This window comes from Fringilla coelebs (genome assembly GCF_963513975.1).
Source record: "Fringilla coelebs genome assembly, chromosome: Z".
Taxonomy (NCBI): Eukaryota; Metazoa; Chordata; class Aves; order Passeriformes; family Fringillidae; genus Fringilla; species Fringilla coelebs.
This window is the reverse complement of record NC_140031.1, coordinates 55,045,539-55,056,389: the sequence shown is the minus strand read 5'-3', so window position 1 is coordinate 55,056,389 and position 10,851 is coordinate 55,045,539. Positions and strand designations below refer to the sequence as shown.

The 10,851-nt window shown below is 38.4% G+C and overlaps 1 long non-coding RNA gene across 1 annotated transcript; it reads left to right on the top strand.

Moving 5' to 3' along the window:
• The first annotated feature begins 6,396 nt into the window (after window positions 1–6,396).
• LOC311164925 lies at window positions 6,397–9,183 on the top strand. The gene is made up of 3 exons (XR_014616896.1): window positions 6,397–6,510; window positions 6,667–6,744; window positions 7,311–9,183. It is a non-coding gene; the product is annotated as an uncharacterized lncRNA (long non-coding RNA).
• Window positions 9,184–10,851: the final 1,668 nt, after the last annotated feature.

The following is a 10,851-nucleotide window of genomic DNA, read 5'->3' as shown; positions in this document are numbered from 1 at the left end:
AGATGTTTTGTAGCAGATTTCTGTTCTATTAAGGATGGACATAAAGCAGAATAATTTTAAATGTGTCAATAACTCAAGGCAAAAATGCTTAATGCAAGAAGCAACATCTTCTTAACTTGTAGGCAAGCTTATCCAGTGGTAACTAATAGGTGGAATGCTGCTCATGGGATCAGAAATCATTTTTTGGATAGATTATGTGGAAGGTTTTTAGCAAAAATATCCCACCATGGTTTGATACAGTGGTGTCTCTCTGGAATCCAGATTTCAGCTTTAAAAATGGAAATTATAATTATTTTCCATTACCTTTTTCTAGGAGAGAGGCTGAAAACTTGTCTTCATTTTCAGCTGGGTGAACCTATGGTGTGGAGACAGTTTCACATTTTTTATTGGAAGGGAAAGCACAGCTCTTCACCTCTTCAGGGCATGCATGCTTCCGGATGTGGTCTCTGCAAGGCAGTGCACTGACAAGAGCAGGTGGTGATGGTGGTTTAGCAGTTGTTTAAAATGGATTCTGATGACTTGCCTCATGCTCCCTCTCACTGGTGGGGTCACTTTGCCCCCAGCCCCATCCTCGGCCCCAAGCCATGCACGGTTGCCTGGTGAGTGGACTGGATGCAGTCTGTTTCTGATGGCAGCTTGCAATTTGTGATGGAACAGCGCTGATTCTGCCCAACCTCTCCTCTTTTAGCTGCCTTGTGTCCATGGCAGGGGCTGCTCCCAGTCCATGCTGTTGAGCAGGGCGATGCTCTGCTCCTGCTGTGGACTGGCCGGTGTGCACCAGAGAGAGCGTGCAACGCAGGCTGGGGAGTGCCTTCTGAACAGTAAACACAGACAGAGAAGGAAAAACACATATACATATATATGTGTGTGTATATGCATGTGTTTTATATGTATATATCATTCAGCATGTGGGTTTTGCTGATCATTTCCTGGGGTTGAAATCAGCTAGCCTGACTTTATGCCCCCCTTTTCAGAATCGATGTTTTCTAACTCCTGGCTGTAACATCTCCCATGGCACTCTCTTCTGTTGTATTTGCTCTGTGTTCTTCCTCATGCTTTTCACGGATATTGTTTGAATGAGAAGAGAAAAACAGGCCAAGGTAGAGGCTAAAAATGAGTGGGGAAAAAAGGAAGAAGGCTATGCTAATGCTTATACTTGAATTGTCTAGAGACATGGCAGAAACTTTAATTAAATGCTCTATATTTAGCAATTTTTGGCAGTTATGATTGATTTATTATGTGTTACATCTGGTCTTGATTTACTGCATTGCATTTATACTACTGTTTTGTTTTTGTCACTTATGTGCTGCATGTTAGTCATGAGTTCTTGTGGTTTGCAGTTTTTGAGTTACATTGTGCAAAACACACACTCTACAACTTGAAACCAGGTGTTTCAATATGAAAGCAAATCACTCCAAGATTTACACAGACCACTAGTTTAGCAACCCACAGAGTTTGTCAAAATATATTTGTATTTAGAATTTTTTCTAAAAATGATGGTGTCTCTCTGCTATGAATTTTCAGATCGGCATGTTTATAATTTGTAATATAGCTACTCTTGTAATTATGTATCATATCAATAATTGGATTTATGTTTTTTAATATGCTTGCCCTGAATCCTATACCAATAGTTTCAACTCAAAACAAAACCAGAAGTCTTAACAATCTTAAATGAGTGATCTATAGACTTTTATTCTGTATTTTAGCTTAGTGGAAGGGGGTTTAAGATGCATGTTAATTCACAGGGAAAAGAAAGAAAAGCATTCCTAGGATGACCATGAAGTTTAAAACGAATATGAAACACAGCATGGTTATGATGTAAGATATTTGGGATGTTAAATGTCAGGACTTGTACGTCTGCTTGAGAGATCAATGTACTTGTTTAGCTCAAAGTGCTAGTAATTATTACAGAAATCACTCAATAGAAAAATCATCTCATCTCATCCAGAAGCATTGAAGTGAGTACTCTGAACCATAATAAATTTCAGTATATTCATTGTGTCAAGCACACTGACAAGGTCACCAAATGCAAAGGAGGTGTTGCAAATATTTTTAGTATTTTCATCACATTAAAGTAATGAAAATGTTCATGATATCTCAGGAAGGAATTAGGTGATAGCTGGAAGTTCAGAAAAGCATTTTAATACCATAATCATTGCACATCTTTTTTGGTGATATTAGTTAATGTGGAATTTCTTCTTTTGCAAGCGTGTGTTTATACGTTTGCATTTTCTGGAGGCAATTGGTGTATTTCAATCACAAGTAATATGCTTAACATTACGAACTACACTTGATTTTCTGAGCTTCTGTGAAACTAAGCAGAATCTGATCTTGTTTGCATAAACTTAATAATAATGATATCAGTATTAAGCTGATTTCAATAGAGTTTCCATTGATTTCTTACCAACAGTTCCTGTTGGTAGAAGAGGACTCTTTGCCCATCTTATTGAATGGATATTTTCATTTTCTTCTGTTTGTTTTAGAGGGGTTTTTTGTCTTTGGAGTTTAGTATTGTTATTTCTGAATCTTGTTTTTATTGCTTTGTCTTTCCTTTAGAACAAGCCCTCCTCTTAATCTTGCCAACCACAGGAAAGGAAAATGCATCCTGGGCTGCATCAAAAGCCATGTAGCCAGCAGGGAGGGAGAAGGGATTCTGCCCCTCTACTGGTGAGATCCCAGCTGGAAGAATTTATCCAGCTCTGGGGTCACAGCACAGGAAGGACATGGACCTGTCAGAATGAGTTCAGAGAAAGGACACCAAGATGATCAGAGGGATGGAGCACCCCTCTTGTGAGAAAAGGCTGAGAGTTGTGGCTGTTCAGCCTGGAGAAGAGAAGATCTCTGGGGAGAACTTATCCTTCGGTACCTAGAGGGAGCCTACAAGAGAGCTGGAGAGGGACTTTTTGCAAGGGCATGTAGTGAAAGCATGAGGGGCAAAGGCTTTAAAAAGACTTGGATATTAGAAAGAGGTTAATTTCTGGGAGGGTGATGGTGCATTGGAATAGGATACCCCAAAAAGTTGTGGCTGTCCAATGTCTGAAAGTGTTCAAGGGCAGACGGGGCATTGAACAGCCTGCTCTAGCAGAATGTGTACATCCCCACTGCAGGGGCTTGGAATGGTGTGATCCTTAAGGTTCCTTCTAACCCCAACTATTTCTCAACTCTTTTATTCTGATCTCTGGTCCTGCACTTTTGCAAGACCCAGTCTTCACTGGCAGGACAGACAGCTTGAGGTCCTCCTGCACACCAACTCTCCTGCTTGCTCCTGCCACTGTCCACCAGTGCACACCCCTGCTGCCTCGCCAGTTGTTCTGGATGACCATTCCTGTGACTTTGAATGGACAGCTGATATAAACATTTTTAAATACATTTTTTACACATTTGTTTTTCAAAAGACAATTTCTTCAGTAAAGTTCTGCCCAGCACAGCCAGTGGGAGCGTGCTGTAGCAAGGGTGTGATATTCAGAGATGGTACTGCTGCTAGCATAGGCTTTTCTGTGAAAATAGTCCTACTTTGTGCTAAAATTGTATAAGAAGCGATGTGTAAATGGCTAATAGCTAAAATATTAAATATTAAAAAAACCAAAAAAAACCAAAAAAAAACCCAAAAACCTAGTAGATATGGAACTTGGTATCAGGTAAATTTTGGGTGCAGGTAATCAAACAGAAATGTAATTTTAGTCTTCACTAACAGGGACATCAGATAGGCCTAAAATATGGGTCTTTTTTTTAGCTGTGTGTAGGACCTTGATGGTTAAGAAAAGGATGGTAGAGATATTGAGTCTCAGTGCTGACACTGCCACAAGATGGTCGGCCTCTGACTGCTTTTCTTTGTATGGATTTCCGATGAGTCTGGATACTTTGAGTGAGAGAAAAGGAAGTGAAAACAATGATTTCAAGTCCCAGGTATCTTAGACTCCCAGGATCCCCGCTGGTGGATCTTAAGCCTACATTTTTGTGGGGGGGTAGCTGTTTGGCTGCCAGATGTCCAGCAAGTCCTTCTCAGCAGGGCAGAGGGAGCAAAAGCAATCAAAGAGATTGTGGGTTGAGATAAGGGCGGGGAGAGATCACTCACCAATTACTGCCACAGGCAAAACAGACTCAGCTTGGGGAAATTTACATAATTTATTATGAGTTAATAATAGAGCAAGATCGTGAGAAATAAAAAAATTTAAAACCACCCTACCCCTACCCACCCATCTTTGCAGGCTTGACTTCACTCCTGCCTACTCCAGCAGCACAGGGGAATGGAAAATGAGGAGTTCAGGAGTTTTTTCCTCTTCTTAACTATATTTTTTCCTCTTTCTAAATACATTATCCCAGAAGCACTGGAGAAGCACATTGAGGGACTCAGCTTTGGCTAGCAGCAGGTCTTTCTTGAAATTGGCTCTGTTGGACCTGAGGGAAGCTTTTGGTCTCTTGCCAAAAAGACACCTGTGCAGCCCCACCTCCTTCCCCTACCAAAACATTGCTTCCTAAGCCCAAGACAACGAGATAAAGGAGTAAACACATATTCTGTTATTTATTGTGCCTTCTGCTTCAAGTAGAAGGGGTCAGGGCCTGTCCTTAAGCACTTAGAGAAACAAAGTAGACAGCAGCACAATAAAAAGATAAAAACACTGCTGAGGTAAGGAAGACTGGAACTTTGAAGTGTTACCTCCCTTTTATGTAGTTTGAAGGGTTTGGTTTGGTTTGGTTTTAGTTGGTGTAACCAAGTTGGGGCCTGCCAGAGAAATTGGAATGAATGGTATCAACTTTGAAAGACTTACAAGCTGTGATATGTGGGTTTGCATCTGTGAATTCTAATTTATGGAAAGACATTTGGACAAAACAGCATTGAGTATTATAGGTTATTCTTCTACTCAGAGTAAATCTTTATCTACGTTTCAGCTATCAAAGACATCAGTAAATAACAACCATCTTTTGTATTGTCAGTGGAAGTATTTTGAGATCTCTTTTTTTCTGGTGAGTGAATGAGACACTAGGAAAATGCAGGATTACAAAGGTAAGAATTAGGAAATGTGCTTAGCTGGAAGGATATATCAACAACTGTGAAGGAAGTAAAGCACTGGGAAGAAATCTGTTGGCACTGAGGTATTTGACTTTGTTACTTCTTCCAAAATTAGCAGTAATTCAGGCATTGAATGCTAGGTTGAAATCCAGTTTGTAGCTGTGAGGATAAAGGACAGTATAACTAACTTAGCAACTTTTTTTTCCATTCTTTCCTTTCAAAGGTTCTCTGGTTTTGAAAGTATGCCAATCCAGATGTACAGACTCTTGACCTAACTGATTGCTTTTATGAATCATTAGCCAAAAGCTGGGAAAAGAGAATTAAAGTAAATTGCAGCCAAATCCCAGTCATTCAGACTGGAAATGGTTAGCATTTTTTAACTACACAAAGTTTGTCTAATGTAAAGAGTTGCAACAGTTCTGCAAAAAAACCCTGCAACTTCTTCCAGTGCCCTCTTCTTTCAGAGGCTCTAGGTTCTCACTGAATTTGACTGTTGTCGGGAGAGTAGCTGTTTGAGAGGTTTTGTATACAGTCTTAACTGAAAATGCAATGAATAAATTTAAAGAAAGAAAGCACTCTCTGCTTATAACTCAATAGCTCTGCAACTGTTTCCTAGTTTTACCTTAAACTGCTGCACTGTCTTGATTTACTGTCAAGTATCTCTAAATTTTGGAGATTTAAGAAGATTACACAAAACTCAAGTTCATTACTCTTTTTGGTAAAATGCTGTGCAGTAGCTTTGCTGAGACACATCTCCCTACCTGTTGACAGTGACTTCTTTTTCTCCCTCCCATTCACATATGGCAAGAGTTATATTTAGGTATGCCAAAATAAATAGTAAAAAACCATTGGAAATAGGCAGCTTACATTTTTCTGTCATGGCCAGCTGTTTCCAGTGGTATTGACTCAAGCTAAATTATTGGAGGATCTCCTTTTTATTTCATTTTGTAGGCTATTTGTTGACATATCAAGTTTATCTCAATTAGGGAAAATGGGTTTCTGCATTTGTCTTTAAACCATTTCAGCATTAGATTTAAAACTGACAAATTACTTCTATATTGATATAGAGTCAAGGGTAGTATGTAGTAGGTCACATGATTTATATTGATCTGATGAACTGTGGTATTTAATTTAATAATAATAAATGTTTTTCTGGTCTTTTCAATTTAAATATTTTCTAGGTGTACATACAAGTAGGGTTATATTGCATATAAGTAGAGTTATAATAACCCTAGTTATTGTAGTACCACAATCCAATTTATATCATTTCCAAATGATGCTTTTAAAATGTTTTAAAATTGTAAGTGAAAAAAGTTTGATTTTCCTTTTTAATCATCACGTTTCATCCTTTCTATTAAATCACAGATCTGCTACTGAGAATAGATAAAATACATAAGGGAAGATCTCACACAAGCTTAAAAAGGTCTTAAAATAAGCAAGAATTATAAACACAGATTCCAATGTCTTTCTGAGGCATTTATCTGCATGGGCGTTCTGAGGTAAGACCCATACATTCTATTTTCAACATCATTTTTAAGATTGAACACATTGTGGTTTTATTTTAGAGTAACACTAATGCATGCAGAATTGTTTCAGCACTGCAGACTCATTTTTACCAAGCTGGAATGATTCAGTGTTAATCACTTTTTTGAAAGGAGGAAGAAAAGCAAACATGGTGATTGCTGTGAATTGGTGAAGATTAAATTACTGGACACAAACTCAGGATTGCATTGGTAGGTAACAATCAGTTTATTTTCACATGGCACTTTAAATAATATAATTTGATACTTGTAACCTGACCAGTTTTAAACACGGAAGAAAATCAGTGTTTGTTCAGCAGATGTAGAAGGTAACTAAGCATGTTTATTTTACTGTAGTTCATAAAGTAGCTGGATCCATCAGATATGTTCAGATCCTATCTGTACTATATGTCTTATCTACATGCATATTTAAGGACAGATAAATCCGCAAATTGATTAGCTTGTTAATATAATCTAAAGCCCTGTGGAGTAGACTGCCCTATTCCTAAGCACAGTGTGAAGTGAATTTTCACACTTCTAGAGAATTGTATTTTCTGTTAGTCTTGTATTTTGGCAGGCTTCGTTTGTCTCGGATGAGAAGAAGCTCCTGTGTATGTTATGCATGTTTATGTACACGTAGCGTTAAGTGAGCAATTATGAATGCATCTGCAGATGTCATAGTGCACCTGAAAAAATGCAGAGCTGAGCACAAGTCATGACCCTGCTGTTAACATGCTTTATCCTCACTTTCTCTTATTTCCTCCTTTGCTTTTGTAAAGGAATGGGATTTGGATCTGTACAGCACTTGTTCCATGCTGCCACTTCCAGGGACATGAAGTCACTCTGCACCTCTGCTTCCACTCTCAAGTACTCAGGATCTCTCTCCAGTTTCTTCTATGACCATGCTTTGAGCTGATGGCTCTGCATGATGTGTTCACTTCTGCTCTTCTGTGTGCTTTTTGATGTGGAAGGCTTGCCTCTCCACACATGTTCTCCTAGTGAAAGATGAAAAACATTACTGCAATGACGCAATGCTTTGTAATTATGATGTAGCAAACAGCTGGTATGAGAAAAGTTTCAGAGCCATACTTAGGGGACAAAGCCATCTTATAAAAAAACTGAAAACACTAAAAAAGGCTAATGCTTGACTGTAAGCTTCTGCAAAATGCTAAAATTGCCCCCCCAATGCCTCTTCATGCTTCTGCAGCATGGGTGTAACTATGCTGACACTTTTTTTCTTAGTAATATTAGTCTAGTGCTCCCTAAACTCTGAGCAGAATATTAAATCAGATCTGATTAAATTGGGTTCCCTTGATAGAGCAGAAGATTGCTTAAACCTTTCTAATTTGTGACCTATGATTGTACTCAGTTAAATGTGCTATTAAGGTCAAGGTCTAACATAAAGTCACAGAGTACACCACAAATTCATTACTACATTTTAATTCATGTAGTGACACATCTAAGAACATGCTTCTTTACCTTTGACCCTCAGTTGTAAAGGAAATCCATCTGTTCTTACTAGGTTATGCATACCCCTGGAGACTAGATTGCCAGGACTGTTAAGGATAAAGAAGGTCAGGATAAGGAGACATCTGTATAAATACTCTGTCATTAATATTCTCCTTCATAACGAATGTTGGCAAAAAAAATAAGGACCACAATCAACAATGTCTCATGACAACTTTCAGAGCAGAGGACACATTGAGGGGTATTTATAATGTCCATTCCACTTTTCAGTCTTGCTTGGATACAATTAAGCGGACCAAATAAGGCACCTAAATTTCCTCCCAGTTAATAGCGACAGGTACCGTCAAGGCAGTGATTCAACACAGTTAGATGCTGAAGAGGCAATACAAAAACTGTCTTTGTTCTGAAAAACAATGTATGTCAGCAAGATGAAATGGGCACTGAGCAGTGAGAGAAAACCTGAAGGAGAAAAGAAAGTACTCAATTATAGTGACAATTAGAAAGTATTTTATGGTAAGTAGTCCTATCCATGTTCTTTTTATGTACACCACATTTATTTGGCTCATTCTCTGTATGAGTATTTTCAAAGGTTAAAAACGGATAGTTTATGCTTTCTTTGCAGTAGCTATTCAGCTGGTACAAATGTTATGTATTTGGTTGTATCTTGTTCTTTAGCACTGTCAACCGCCTGTCAATCTTCATATTTGCAAAAAAGAAAACACACCAGCCACCCCACTGTGCTGAATGTGACAGCATTGTAATGTCAGAGGACTGAGAGACAGGTGATGGTTTATGATAGAAATAAATCTTTTATGAGAGCAAACTTGGGAGAATTGCATGCTTTTGTATGGAATATATCACTGCGCAGCTATCACTGACATTCTTCCCAAATGCATCAGTTTCATAAGGCAAGGGTTTTTTTGTGTCTAATCATGTATTGAGTCACTGCAGGGAAAAAGGAGAAGGTATGTGTATCTATATAACAGGTAATATATATGTGTATGTAGAAGTGTTCCTGTCTTCATAGATATTTGAGAAGAATTGGACTCTTTTAATGATCCTTAAACTGACTCACACCTTTATGGTGTGATTCTGATCACTACACAGCCTGCAAGAGCTCTTCTGTGTATGCATGGTGAAACAGGACAAGGTGATTTTTGGAAGAAGACTTTAATTTGAATGAGAGGACTTGGAGTTAAACTGAATCTCTTGGTATACAGTGGGATGTAGCATTTTTGGGCTTCTTTTAACATGTTGCCTGTAACTAGGTCACAGAATTATTGTAAATGTTTTTTTCTGTATATGTGTAAAAGAGCCCTATCGTCCCAGAAAGCCACACACCCCACAGCCAGGTAAAATAATTTGAAGAATTTTATTATGAGATTTCATTTTTTAAGTTATGTTATTACACAATAAAAAGAACTGTTAAGAATCATATAAAACTCCCAAACCTCTGATTTGTTTTTTGTAGAAAAAGCTTTGATATGTGTGAAAATTTCTGTTCCAGAAAGCCAGAATGTCATAACAAACCTAGCAAATAGAGTTGCAATTCTAGTGTCCCCTCAGCTGTGTACCCAAATAACGTACAGCACTTTTTGTCATTCATTTTCTAGTCTGGCCACATATTAAATTATGATTACAAACCCCCACCCTGTTTTTTTCTCTTTAAAATAGGAATCGTTTAAGTTAAAATGAATACTCAAGGCAGCCAGTTCCACAAATACACAGGCTTGATAAGAAATAAACCCATTATTTTTCATCTCCTCCAAAGTTTTATGCAGTTCTATGCTATCCTTTCCCTTTCTTATGCTGCTGCTATTTTTCCTCTTTCGTGTTGTAGTTGCTTATTTGACCACCCCAATTGCTCTGCTATATTTGGTTATGCCTTTGCTATGGATTCATAGCAAGGGTCAGCACACAGTCATGCAACCCAAAGGGCAGACCATGGGTGGCAGTGTCTTTGTTAGCAAGGCAATCATATGACAGCTAAATTGTTTATCTTGATAGCTGCTCTATGATGCAGCAGTGGGCTTTGAGGTCCACATGCTGAAGCCTGGACAAAGACCTGTGAAGTGAATGGAAAATGCAGTTATTTAGTTTTACACTAGGAAAAAAAAAAAAACCAACCCAACAACAACAACCAAAAAACCCCAACCAAAAAACAAAAACAAGAACAGCAACAATAACAACAACAACAACAAAACCCCCAAACAAAACAAAAAAACCCAACCAAACAAAAAAACCCACCAACCCCCCTCCCCCCCAAAAAAACACCCCCACACCAAAACATTCTACCTCTTCCATGAAGATCCATGCCAAAATCCTCCAGAAATGCCTCACAATTCTGTCCAGCTGCATAATGGCAGTGGTGAGGGTGTTTCAGTGAACCAAAGACATGACTGCTTTGCATGTGACATCTGTTTTAGTCTCATGGCACTAAGTTGGAGTGCAGGTTAAAACAGAATACACTGACAGGCAGATATTGGGAAGGATCCCAGTCTAGCCTGGTCACAGTTGAATTTAATATCCAGTTAATTCCATCTACCAGTCCTGGAAAGTGAAACATATTATTTGATACACTCTTTTGCCAAATAATTCCCACTAGTAAAACTACAGGCTCTGTAGCTTGGGGGTGTTTCTTTTGTGAAGTGGCTGAGTTGTGTTTCCTGTCTATCGTGTTTGAACTAAAACCTCAAATTTTGTCTTTTTGCACAAACATGTTTCCAGGGACCTCTGTCTGCCTTTATTTTTTAATAAAAGGTATGATTATTAATTAGAATAATCAGAGGAAGGAGCAGGAAGAAGGGGATTTCTCAACCCAAACAAATTCCCTCATTCACATTTTTTACCACT